Consider the following 14,409-nt stretch of genomic DNA (forward strand, 5'->3'; position numbering starts at 1 on the left):
GTATGCATTAGTGGAAGAACCTGGCAGCGTAAAAGTAGTCCTGATCTTCTAAGTCCAAATTCAGAGTAAAATCCCTTTACAAGAAAGGAATTCTTAACTTCCGAATTGAGGAAGCTAGCAGTAAGGAACTATTTGTGTTGTAGCATTGTCTCCAGATCTCTCCTTGCATACCCTAACAGCTTTAGACGTTCAGTCTGCCTTTCTCCTCTGCAGCCTCCCTGCCCTGCAGTATTTGGCTCCCTGTCCACAGGAGCCCCTTTTTTATAAAGACAATTTTCTCCCCCTTTTCAAAGAGTCTCTGCTTCTCTGGCCTGGCTAAGGCCCATGTCTCTCCAGTAAACACTGATAGCCTCTTTATCTAAATAGATGAGTTTATTGAAATATGACTTGACATCTAGTAAAGGTGTTTTGGTGTACAACTGAGTTACAACAAATTTATACAGTCATGTAACAACCACCTCAATAAAGGCACTGAATATTTCTGTCACGTCAGAAGTTGCCTATGGTCTCTTTGTAGCCAATCCCTTCCCCCAAGTCTCAGGACCTGGAAAGCACTCTTCTGGTTTCTGTTCCTGTAGTTTTGCCTTTTCCAGAATTTCCTATAGATTGAACCATATGGTTTATAGCATACTGAGAGTATGACTTCCTTCACTTAGCATAATGCTTCTGAGATACACATGCATGTGGTTGCCTCTGCAGGTAGTTCATTCCTTTCTACTGAGTTATTTTCCATCTGATGAATGCACCAGTTTGTTCATCTGTTAATATTTACATTCAGGTTGTTTCCAGTCTTTAGTGATTATTAATAAAGTCACTATAATTATAAATAATTTTGGATTTATTCATGTTATGTGTATGAATGCATTCCTTTTTATTGTTGAGTATGTGTTCCATTAATCAATATTTGTTTCTTTATTCACCTGTTGATAGACATTTGCATTATTTATAATTTTTGTCTATCACAGGGAAAGCTGCTATGATTATTTGTGTACAAGTCTTTGTATGGACATATGCTTTCCTTTTTTGTGGATAAATGCTTAGGAATAGAATGTCTGGATCATACACAAAACTGTTTTCTAAAGTGCTTGTGCCATTTTACATTTCCACCAACAACATATGAGAGATCCAGTTCCTTCACATTCTTATCAGATGGTGGGCCATCTTTTTCAATTTCAGCTATTACAATAGGTGTGCAAAGTTATCTGATTGTAGTTTTAATTTGCATGTCCCTAATGACTAATGATATTAATATCTTTTCATATGTTTATCTGCCATTCGTATAGCTGCTTTTTAAATTGTCATTTCATTTGAAACAATATGTAGCCTCTTGAGTGTAGTATCTCTTCCTATTTTTGCTTATTTTAAAATTGGATTGTTCTGTTGTTATTGACTTTTGAGTGTTTCCTAAATATGTACTACATACTAATCCTTTATTAGATATGTATTTTACACATTTTCTGATGTTTGTCTTTTAATTTTCTTAACACTGCCTTTTGAAGAAGAGCTTTTAATTTTGATATAGTATAATTCATTGATTATTTTTATTTATGGATGGTGCTTTGTGTATTGTATCTGAAATATCTTTGCCTGGCCCAAAGCCACAAATATTTTCTCCTATTTTTCTCCCAGAATTTTTCTTAGTTTTAGGTTTTACATTGAAGTCTGTGAGGCTTTTAAAGTTAATTTTAGTTTAGGATGTGAGAGGTATGGATCAAAGTTCTTTAATTATTTTTTTGCATATAGATGTGCAATTGTTCTAGCTTCATTTCCCTCTGCAACTTTGGCAAACATCAGTTGGTCAGATTTGTGTGAATCTATCTCTGGACTCTTCTGTTCTATTGACCTATGTGTATCCTTTTGTCAATATTACACTGTTTTGATTACTAGAGATTTGTAGTAAGTCTTTAAATCAGGTAGTTTGAGTCCTTTAATTTTGATCCTTCAAAATTGTTTTGGATATTCTAGTTCCTTTTGTTTTCTTCATAAATTTTAGAGTCAGCTTGCCAATTTCTATTAAAAATAACCTGCTGGAATTTTGATTGGGTTTGTGTTGAATTCTATAGATAAGTTTGGAGAGAACTGACAGCTTCACACTATTGAGTCTTCCAACCATTTACATAGCATATCTTGTCTTTTAATCAGGTCTTCTTAATCTCTTGCATCAATCTTTTTTTTTTTTTTTTTTGAGACAGAGTCTCACTTTGTTGCCCAGGCTAGAGTGAGTGCCATGGCGTCAGGCTAGCTCACAGCAACCTCAAACTCCTGGGCTCAAGCAATCCTCCTGCCTCAGCCTCCCGAGTAGCTGGGACTGCAGGCATGCGCCACCATGCCTGGCTAATTTTTCGTATATGTATCTTTTTAGTTGGTCAATTAATTTCTTTCTATTTTTAGTAGAGACAGGCTCTCACTCTTGCTCAGGCTGGTTTTGAACTCCAGACCTCGAGCAATCCGCCCACCTCGGCCTCCCAGAGTGCTAGGATTACAGGCGTGAGCCACCATGCCTGGCCCATCATTCTTTTGTGTTTTTCAGTATATAGATCTTGGACATATTTTGTTAGATTTGTATTTAAGTATATAATTTTTTGGTGGTAACATAAATGGTATCACTTTTTAATTTTAATTAACTGCCCATTGCTAAAGTGTATTAATAAAATCAATTTTATAAAATATTGACCTCTTATCCTGCAACCATTAAATTCAATTATTAGTCCTAATAACTGTTTTGTAGATTTTGTTAGTATTTTCTATGTAGATAATCATTTTATCTGCAAATAGTGACTTTATTTCTTTTCCAATTTGTGTGCCTTTCATTTCTTTTCTTGTCTTATTACACTAGCTAGCACCTCCAGTATGATGATGAATAGAAATAGTGAGAGCACACATTCTTGCCTTGTTCCAGATCTTAGGGGAAAGCATTCTGCACTGGTAAATGTGATGTTAGCTATAGATTTCTTGTATATACCTTTTGTCAATTTGGGAAAGTTCTTTTTATTCCCCAATTTGCAGTGAGTTTTTGTCATGAATGGTGGTTGAATTTTGTCAAATGTTTTTTCTATATTTATTGAAACAATTACATGTTTTTTTCCCATTAGTTTCTTGATATGATGAAGTACATTGATTTTCTAATGTTGAACTAACTTGCATTCCCAAGATTTGCTAATATGTTGTTAAAAAAAGTTTTATTTTTCCTTTATCTATGTCCATGTGGGATATCAGTTTGTAATATTTTTTTCTTATAATATTTTTTCCTGGTTTTGGTATCAGAGTGATCTCATACAATCAATTGGGAAAAATTCCCTCATCTTTTATCATCTGGAAGACTTTGTGTAAAATTGATATTATAAAATATTGTGTAGAATTTCCCAGTGAAGCCATCTGGGTCTTTAGTTATCTTTGTGATAAGGATTTTAAACTACAAATTCAATTTTTTTAATAGATATGGGACTATTCAGATTATTTATTTCTTCTTAAAGAGTTTTGGTAACTTGTGTCTTTCAAGGAATTTGTTTATTCACATATATTGTTGAATTTATGGGTATAAAGTTAATAATATTCCTTTATTATTCTTTTTAGTTCTTCTTCTTCTTCTTCTTCTTTTTTTTTTTTTTTTTTTTTTTTTGAGACAGAGTCTCACTCTATTGCCTGGGCTAGAGTGTCGTGGCGTCAGCCTAGCTCACAGCAACCTCAAACTCCTGGGCTCAAGCAATCCTTCTGTCTCAGCTTCCCAAGTAGCTGGGACTACAGGCCTGCACCACCATGCCTGGCTAATCTTTTGTATATATTTTTAGTTGTCCAATTAATTTCTTTCTATTTTTAGTAGAGACGGGGTCTTGCTCTTGCTCAGGCTGGTTTCGAACTCCTGACCTTGAGTGATCCGCCTGCCTTGGCCTTCCAGAGTGCTAGGATTACAGGCATGAGCTACCGCGCCTGGTCTCTTTTTAGTTCTGAAAGATCTATAGAGCTGTCTTTCTCTAATTCCTGATAGTAATTTCCATCTTACCTTTTGCTTCCTTTTAAAAAAATCAAACTAGTTAAAAGTTTATCAGTTTTATTGATTATCTCAAAGAACCAGTTTTTCATTTCATTGATTTTTCTGTTTTCAATCTCCTTGATTTATGTTCTTATTTCCTTTTTCTGCTTATGTTGTGTTCAGTTTGCTCTCTTTTATTCTGCAATATTTTTATTTTTTAAAAACAGCTTTATTGAAATATAATTTACATGTCATAAAATTCACCAATTCTCAGTGTAGAATTCAGTGGCTTTTAGTGTATTGAAAGAGTTGTGCAGCCATGACTACAGTCTAATTATAAGACATTTCTATCAGAAAAGGAAATTTTGTGTCCATCAGCAGTCACTATCCATTCTTCTTTCCCCACTTCATCCCAAAGTAATCATTAATCTATTTTCTGTCTCTACAGATTTGCCCATTCTGGACATTTCATATAAATTGTATCATATAATATGTGATCTTTTATGTCTCCTTTCTATCACTTAGTATAATGTTTTTGAGGTTCATCCATGCTGTAGCATATATCAGTATTTCATTCCTTTTCATTGCTGAATTCCATTGCATGGATATACAACATTTTATTTGTCCATTCATTAGTTCATGGACATTTGGGTTGTTTCACTTTTTGGCTTTTATGAATAATGTAAGTTATAAACATCCATTTGCTTGTTTTGTGTGGACATATGTTTTCATTTTTCTTGGGTATGTATCTAGGAGTAAAATTGCTGGGTTGTATGCTAACTCTCTGGTTAATATTTTGAGAGACTTTTTGAGGAACTGTCAAACTGTTTTCCAAAATAGTTATACATACCATTTTACATTCCCACTAGTAATGTATGAGAATTTCTGATTGTCCTAATCCTTACCAACACTTGTTATTGTCTATATATTTTTTTGGAGACAGAGTCTTGTTCTATTGCTTTGGCTAGAGTGCAGTGGTATCATCATAGCTCACTGTAACCTCCAGCTCCTGAGCACAAGCAATCCTCCTGCCTCAGACTCCTAAGTAGCTGGGACTACAGGCTTGAGCCACCACACCCAGCTAATTTTTCTATTTTTTGTTGAGATGGAGCCTTATTCTTGCTCAGGCTGGTCTTGAACTCCTGAACTCAAGTGATCTTCCTGCCTTAGCCTCCCAGAGTGCTAGGATTACAGATAGGAGTCACTGTGCCCAGGCTATTGTCTATATTTTTAATTGTAGTCTTTCTAGTGTGTATGAAGTGGTATCTTATTGTAGTGTTAATTTGTATTTCTCTAATGATTTATGGTGTTGATCATCTTTTTATGGGCTTACTGGCCATTGGTATATAACCTTTGGAGAAATGTCTGTTCAAATCTTTTACCTATTAATTTTCATGGAAAATGTTTATTGCAAGAATATTTATGATAGGAAAAATTGGAAAAAATCTACTTTTAAGAAATGGGGTAATTGTTAAGTAATGTGTGATACCCATGAAACAACTTCGCATTTTCTCCTCCCCCTGGCCCTTGGTAGCCACTATTTTACTTTCTGTCTATGAATTTGCCTATTCTAGGTACCTGATGTAAGTGGGATCATATAATACTTGCCCTTTTGTGTCTGGCTTATTTTACATAAGCATAATGTTTTCAAGGTTTGTGCCAATTATAGCATGTATCAAAATTTCATTCTTAAAAAACTTTTCAAGAATTTTTAATTATGGTAAAATACTCATAACATAAAAATTACTATTTTAACAATTTTTAAATATACAATTTGGTAGTGTTAAATTGTATTCACATTATTGTGCAAAAGATCTCTAGAACTTTCCTTCTTGTAAAACTGAAACTCTGTATCTCATACACAACAACTCCCTATCTTTTCCTCCCTCCAGCCCCTGGCAACCACCACTCTATTTTCCTTTTCTATGAGTTTGACTACTCTAGATACCTTAGTTAAGTATAGTGGTAAGTATTTGTCTTTCCATGTCTGGCTTATTTCACTTTGCATAGTGTCCTCGTGGTTCATCCATGTTGTAGCATGTGCCAGAATTTCCTTCCTATTAAGGCTGAATAATACTCCATTGTATGTATCTATCAGAGTTTGTTTATTCATTCATCTGTTAGACATTTGGGTTGTTGCCACCTTTTAGCCAGTGTGAATAATATTGCTATGAACATCGATATTCAAGTATATGCATATGTTTGAGTCCTTGCTTTCAGTTCTTTTAGATCTATACCCAGGAGTAGAATTGCTGGGTCATATGGTAATTCTGCATTGAACTTTTTGAGGAACCATCAAATTATTTTCCTAAAATTATTTTTTTAAAAGCAAAGAGCCTCATATACACAAGGTAATGTACAAAGAATTTTCAAATGTTTATTAAACATTCAAATACTTGTTTATTGAGCACCTACTAAATACCACACCTTGGGTGTCCCATTGTTAGTAAAAGACAGGGTCTTTGCTCTCATGCAGTTTATAGTCTAATGGCAGAGATATTCCTGCAAATGACTATAAAATTGTAAGGAGGTAAGTGCTAGAAATGAGAACTATGGAGACATGACGGCATACAGGAAGGGAATTTGATTCAGTCAATGAGGTCAGGAGAGGCTTCCTTGAGAAGCAACACAGTGAGAGCAGGAGCAAGCGAGCAAGGCAGAGGGGGCAGTGTGCGCCGTGTTGCCAGGACTGACGGGAAGTTTCCATTCGACTGAGTAGGGAACCTGCAGATCCCCAAGTGTGGCCCCTCGACCAATCCGAACTTGGCAGAACAAATCCCTTTATTGAAAGGATTTGTTGGCCAGGCATGGTGGCTCTTGCCTGTAATCCTAGCACTCTGGGAGGCTGAGGCGGGTGGATCGTTTGAGCTCAGGAGTTCGAGACCAGCCTGAGCAAGAGCAAGACCCCAATCTACTAAAAAAAAAAAAAATAGAAATAAATTGGCTGGGCAACTAAAAATATATAAGAAAAAATTAGCCGGGCATGGCAGCCTGCAGTCCCAGTTACTCAGGAGGCTGAGGCAGAAGGATCGCCTGAGCCCAGGAGTTTGAGGTTGCTGTGAGCTAGGCTGACGCCATGGCACTCTAGCCCGGGTGAGATTCTGTCACAAAACGAGTGAGATTCTGTCACAAAAAAAAAAAAAAAAAAAAAGAAAAAAAAAGGATTTGTTCTGTAAAATTTGGATTTAGTCAAAAGGCCACATTCAAGGATCCAGAAGGCCACATGTGGCCCCAAGGCTGCAGGTTCCCCACCCCTCAGCAGAGAATATATGTTCTTCACTTCATCTTCAGAGTCGTTTTTTAAATTGAGGTGAAATTAACATACCATAAAATTAACAATTTAAAAACAAACAATTCAGTGGAATTTAGTACATTCCCAGTGTTGTGCAACCACCTTCTCCATGTAGTTCCAAACTATTTCCATCACTCCAAAGGAAACTCAAATCCATTAAGCAGTATCTACCCATTCCTCCCTGTTTCCAGCATCTATTTTGGATATATCATGTAAATGAAATCATGCAACATGTGGTCTTCTGTGTCTGGCTTCTTTCACATAATGATGTTTTTGAGGTTCATCCATGTTGTAGCATGGACCAGTTCTTCAATCCTTTTTATGGCTGAATAATATTCCATTGTATGTAATACCACAATTTGTTTATCCTTTCACTTGTTGATTAACCTTCGAGCCAGTTTCCCCCTTTGGGCTATTGTGAATAGTGCTGCTATGAACATTTGGGTGCAAGAATTTGCTTGAGTACTTGTTTTTGTTTCTCTTGGGTTGTTGGGTTATGTGGTAATGTTTAACTTTTTGAGGAGCAGCCAAACCGTTTTCCATGATGGCTGCACCATTTATATTCCCACCACCCATGGATGAAGGTTCCAGTTTCTCCACATCCTTGCCATGATTTGTTATTGTCTGTCTTTTGACCGCAGCCTTTCTTGTGGGTGGGAAGTGCTATTTCATTGTGATTTTGATTTGCACTTCCCTAGTAACCAATGACATTGATCATCACCTGCATGGGCTTATTTACCACTGTGTATGGTGTGAGGTAGGGGTCTAACTTTATTCTTTTGCATGAGGTGTGAGTTGTTCCAGCAATATTCATTGAAAAGAATATTCTGTCCCCATTGCATTGTCTTGCTATTTTTATTGAAAACCATTTGGCTGTGAGTGCCATCAAGCTCTATGTCCTTCTTTATGCTGGTACCAAACAGTCTTTATTACTGTAGTTTTGTGGTAAGTTTTGAAATTGGGAAATTCCAACTTTGTTCTTTCTCAAGATGTTTTTGACTCTTCTGGGGCCCTTGCATTTCCATATAAACTTGAGAATCAGCTTGTCAACTTTTACAAAGAAAGGCAGCTTGCATTTTGATAGGAATTACATTAAATTTGTAGATCAATTAGGATTTGGGGAATAGTGCTATTTTAACAATATTGTCTTCTAATCCACAAACATGGGCTTTCTGTTATTATCACATGGTTTTGGCTTTTATTCTATTAATTTGTTATATTACATTGATTGATTTTCAGATATTAAACCAACCTTGCAAACGTAGGATAAATCTCACTTGTTCATGGTATATGATCCTTTTTAATATGTTGCAGATTTTAATTGTATTTTGTTGATGATTTTTACATGTATAATTATAAATATATTTGTCTGTAGTTTTTTTGTGATGTCTCTGGTTTCATATTAGTGTTATACTAGGCAAATGGAATGATTTGGAAGTGTTTCCTCAACTATTTTTTTTTCTGAAGAGTTTGTGAAGAATTGGTATTAATTCCTCTTTAAATGTGTGGTAGAATTCACTAGTGAAGTCATCTGATCCTGGGCTTTTCTTTATGGGGAGTTTTTTTTTTTTTAGATAAAGTCTCACTTTGTTGTCTGGGCTAGAGTGCAATGGTGTCAGCCTAGCTTACAGCAACCTCAAACTCATGGGCTCAAGCAATCCTTCTGCCTCAGCCTTCCATGGGCTCAAGCGATCCTTCTGCCTCAGCCTCCTGAGTTGCTGGGACTACAGGCATGTGCCACCATGCCCGGCTAATTTTTTCTGTATAGTTTTATTTGGCCAACAGAGCGAGGCTGTTTCTAAATAAATAAATAAATAAGTAAACAAAATAAAGGTAGAATAGCAGACATACTATGTGCAAATGCATCAATTTGCATCTTGTCTGCTAACGTAAGGGTTCTGTGCTTTTTCTTGTGCACTTTCTACAAGTCCTAAACCTTTTCCTTGGCAGTGCCTTCCCATAACAAGCAGAGGTTTATAGTTATTTTTATTCTTTCCCTTCAATATCATGTCAACATCAAATCCTAATTCAAAGGTGTTTCAAATACAAGACCACAGGTCTCTAGGGCTAAGATTTATAATGTAGCAGATGTTACAAACTTTTGGTTGTCTTAAATAGAGGGAGTGACTTTGGGTCCAGAGACATTCCTGGGGAGGTTGGGCCTCTTTATCACTTAGTGATGCCGGTCGTGAGCCTAGTTCCTCTCTGTAGTCACGTTGGCAAGAATAAAACTGGTTCCCTTGCACAGGAAAGGGAATCATTCTAATGCACACTGACTGTTTCTCATTCACTAATGTCAGCAGTAGGATCTCGCAATTTTATCGCATTGACTGGAGAGCGAGAAAGGGTTAGATGCTGCTGGATAGAGTGTGAAGTTGGAGAAGTTGCTGTTACAACCTTCCCCTCATGACACCACGCTGGGCCCTGCAGGCTGAGCTTTGCTGTGGCTCTAGCGTCAGGGTGTGTATCTGGCATCCTGCAAGCTGATTGCCTGGGACACACGCTGCCCACTGAGCTCCTTTGAGCAGGGACTTGGTCTCCCTTTGTGTTTCTTGCAGAGCCTGCCGCAGTGGCTTGCCCAGGCCAGTTCTCACATACTGAGTTGAGAGGGCCGTCTGTGCCTTTTCCCTTTAACTAATAGTCTCTTGGTACTTGTATGCAGTAGCGATGGAGAGTAAAATGCTGCCTTATGCTTGGACAGAATAGAGGGACCCACAGAAGTCATAAGCAGTGACCCCCGAGACACTTGCCAACTCTAAAGCTCTCCAAATTATCCCCCTTTTCCTTTTTTTCTCCAGTGGAAGAGTAGAAAAATTTCATCACAAAAATGAACGTAGACATCTCAAAATAGGCAAGACTGACCCCTACTGACCAAATGTGAACATTCCCTCAGGGAATTTCTTGGTTTGATCTTGGTCCTGCTTAATCGGGATAATTAATTATTCACGAATTTATAGATTCAGCAAACATGAAGTGCTCACACAGCAGACACAGTGCTGGGCACCGGAGATGCTAGCATTAGAGAGGCAGAGTTACTGTCCTCCAGGCACAGACACTAGTAGGAGGGAACAGATGACTAAGCCAACAAATCATTAAAATGCGGTGTGGCGAATGCTGTAAGTAATCTACTCCTAGTACTTTGGTTAACTCCTAATTTTAAGGGATTAGGACCTGAGTCTGGGTATGATAAACCCACAGTCCTCACTGGTAGTAGCTGGTGACGGAAAACAAGGCAACCCAACCAAAAGGAGCAACAGTGGCCTCTACGTTGATTTTCACTTGAACCTCTCAGAACACCATAAAATTGGATTATCTCTTTTTAAAAATGACAGCTTTCCTAAATGTCCTAAAGTTATGTTTGTAGTACCTCCCAGCATCTTAAAGATATAGAATAGGCAAACTCTTACTTCTTACCATACATGCATATCTGGAAGCTGCAAACTATTTAAGAAGGAGAAACCCAGGAGGTGTGCATGCACAAGCTAGTGTTAAACATGGTAGCAAAGTGGCTTAAACAAGTTTTAGAAGGAGCTGTCCTGGGTGTATGTCCTAAGTTAGCTGCTAACCCAGGAGGGCTACTGAAACTCTAAGCCTCAGCTTATCTGTCAAATGGCAAGAGCGGTAGTACCTTGCTCATATGGCTGCTGTGGTGAGCATGGGGGAGAAGGCATGTAAAGCCCTGAGCGAGTGCTGGGCAGAGTGAGGGTCTAGTAAGCGTAGGCACTTACTACTCCTACGAAGAAATTCTATGGACTGCTTCAGAGAAGCACGGTTCCTAACGACAAAGACTTCTTCCCTTATGCAGCAGAGTCTTGGAGTAGTTGGGCTAGGTCTCCCTGCAACTGGTATGGCCAGAGGTGAGTCAGTTAATACCCACCTACTTTTTGTTCTCTCACCTGGAAAATTCAATTCATTTCCCCAGACCAACAGGCTGGGCGCCTGCCATAATTTAGCCCATGCCAGCGGGGAGACAAAACAGAACATGGAAATGTTGCCTTCAGAACTGTTTGAACAGTAAGGCAGTGGGCAAAGGGGTAAGTGTTCTTAGAAGTTGCGGTTACAAAAATGAGGGTTGAGCATTCGGAGATTGATTTTGGGCAACTGGTTTTTTATAACGGTTGATTCAATATCACCAATTCATTTCAACTCCTTGTGGAAAGGAAGAAGATGAGTTCAACCCACGAATTTTTAACATATAAAATCTTTGTACATAATCAAAACTTTCTAATTCTATTTAGGCAATTAGACTTATAGTCAAACTCACTGAAATTCACTACATATATAAAGTAATTCCTTGCTAATAAGAGTGGGATATGAACCAGCAGCGTTGGAATCCCCTGGGAGCTTGTTGTTCCTCATGCTTCAACTTCTGAATGAGACTCTACATTTGAACAGGATCCCCAGATGATTCTGTTAAAGGTTGAGCCGCTCTGATACAAGTTAGGGTGTTCGCATCATTGTAGTATCCCAAATGTAACACTAGAAGGAGCTATTTCCTCAAATTTCATATACTTCTCAGGGGTGTTTGGAACCCCTGCTGTAAGTTGTTTTTGCAATAAATATTTTTATTGACATAACATTTTGCCCTTTGAACGAAGAGAAACAAAGATAATACAAAAAAAGTTACTATCATATACAAGCTGTATTTGATGAATGATGGTGGAGAAAAAAATTTTTTTAATTTCTCTTTAAGTTTTTAAAATTTTCTACTAAAGTCTAAAACATTTCAGGAAGACTACAAAAATTATTCTAAAAGTCCAGGTAAATATTTTTAAATGATATCATTTTATTTGTATTATAGATTGGGATGGAGCTGCAATAAAAATAAGTCAGTTACATTGAAAAACTTTTGCTTTAAACTGTGGAGGTTGTGTGTGTGTGTGTGTTTGTACTTTATTTCAGGAAGTACATTCATTAAAGAAATGTGAAAATATAACAACAAGGTTGGCGTCATGTTATAATGACATAAATAGACTATGTTGAACCTTTAACCCATTAAGCATCATCATCAAAGACATCTAGTCAAGGTCACCGGTAAAAATGAACTTCCTGCTTCTTTTCCTTTCGAATAAACAAAGAAATCTATAAATCGAGACTGCAGGCCTGCAGCCACAGGGAGCCCTAACGGAGGCTCCGTGATGGAAGAGAGCCGGCAATGCTGCCGCTGCGCTCCTGTGTGCGCCACCCCAAGTCACCGCCACACAGTGACAGGGCTCTGAATCTTTTCTCGGAGGTGAAACACGGCAGCAGCTCCTTAAAGCACCTTTGTCCTCTCTGTCTGCAGGTTTGAGGAGCAGAATTCGTGGAGAGGTTCCCGGCTTGTGTCGGGCCTAATACATTTGGGAATCGAGGAGTTCTCTTACTTCTGCTGCACCGGCTCGTCTGCTCCAGGCCCTCCTTCAGTCCCCATGGACACCCATGTCTTAGTTACTGTTGTGGGATGCAAAGGTCTGTGGGTGGATGAAATGTCCCTATAGGGAATCGAGAAATTCAGAGCAGTAGCTCATAAGCATACGAAATCGGCATGTCCTAGCCAAGAAAGAAATCGTAACTGCAGAATCCGGTGTTGGCGAAAGTGCATGGAACTGGGTGCTCTCTGTTGCTGGGGCTGTTTTTTGGCATGGCCTTCAGAGTGCAGCTTGACAGCATTTGCTAAAATAAAAAATCCTTACATCTTTTGGCCCAAAGCCGTGCTCTGAGCTAGAAATGGTGTTCTAACCCTGGAAGTGGCCCGCAAATGTGCTGCCCCCGCGTCTGTGCTGTGCGTTCCCGTTTTCTAGGTAAACTGGAAGCAAGCAGAACTTTGGTCCCTGTAGCCAAGGAGTTGCCAAACTCAGATTTCAAAACAGTCTTCAGATGTTTCCCTTAGTGCACCAAAAGCAAACGCAAGGAAAAGGGACTGATGGTGTTTAGTGGCTGAGATGTCTTTTATTTCTCAAAAAGGATTGTGAAATAAAGGCTTTCAGTTGGCAGAGCAACACTGTCAGCCGGCCGGCTGCCCTGCTCTGAGCCTTTCTGGTGACTCACCGAGCAGGAACTGGGAGAGGGCGTGCTGGTCTTTGTTCCCACTCCCTGTGCTGACAGCTCCTGCTGGGGAGAGCCTCGCTGCCTCCCACCGGGCTCCCTCCGGGTGAGGAAGGTGTGGGGGGTGAGGAAGGTGTATTCGGTGTCAAGGTCAGGATAGAATCCAGTGTTCCAGCTCTATCATAACACCAAAGAAAACCAACAGGGCTATTTCTGGTCCCCAAGTACATATATTATAACTGAGGTAAGTTTAAATCATTAGAAGTGGACAGAACGGCTGGGCGCGGTGGCTCACTCCTGTAATCCTAGCACTCTGGGAGGCCGAGGCGGGCAGATTGCTCCACATCAGGAGTTCGAGACCTGCCTGAGCAAGAGCAAGACCCCGTCTCTACTATAAATAGAAATAAATTAATTGGCCAACTAATATATATAGAAAAAATCAGCCAGGCATGGTGGCGCATGCCTGTAGTCCCAGCTACTCGGGAGGCTGAGGCAGGAGGATGGCTTGAGCCCAGGAGTTTGAGGTTGCTGTGAGCTAGGCTGACGACACGGCACTCACTCTAGCCTGGGCAACAAAGTGAGACTCTGTCTCAAAAAAAAAAAAGAAGCGGCCAGAATGGGAAAAAGCTCATTTGGACACTTACACTGACTCCCAAGGAAGGTCCCCTGTGTGCTGGTGCGAATCGTGGCTGTGGGGTTATGCACTTCTCATGCCATAAGAGCAGAGCAGGTCTCCTGGCAAAAGCCCGCTTTGCCTATCTGTGCGTCGCTCTGCCGCCGGCCTTCCCCGCGTTTCGCGTCTCTGTGCCGCGCCTGGATGGTGGAGCAGGTGACCTCATTTTACTTTGTCTTCCGGGTCCCGTGAGCCCATCTACGAAACTGAAACAGACTCAACTGTATAAAACACTTATAACTTACTACAGTATTTCTTCAAACGAAAACAAGTAGCTGACATGTACTGAGGGCTTACAGCGTGCCAGGCCTGGGCCTCAGTTCCTCGTGTGAAGTGGCCCTCGGGGCTGGGCGGGAAGGCCTGTCTGTCCTCGGCTCTGAGACAGGTTTCTTCCCATGGAGCATCTCGTGATTGGGCTGGACGATCAGGCAGCCGTTGGCCCCATGGTTG

Source organism: Microcebus murinus, chromosome 7 (assembly GCF_040939455.1).
Source record: "Microcebus murinus isolate Inina chromosome 7, M.murinus_Inina_mat1.0, whole genome shotgun sequence".
NCBI classification, from domain to species: Eukaryota; Metazoa; Chordata; class Mammalia; order Primates; family Cheirogaleidae; genus Microcebus; species Microcebus murinus.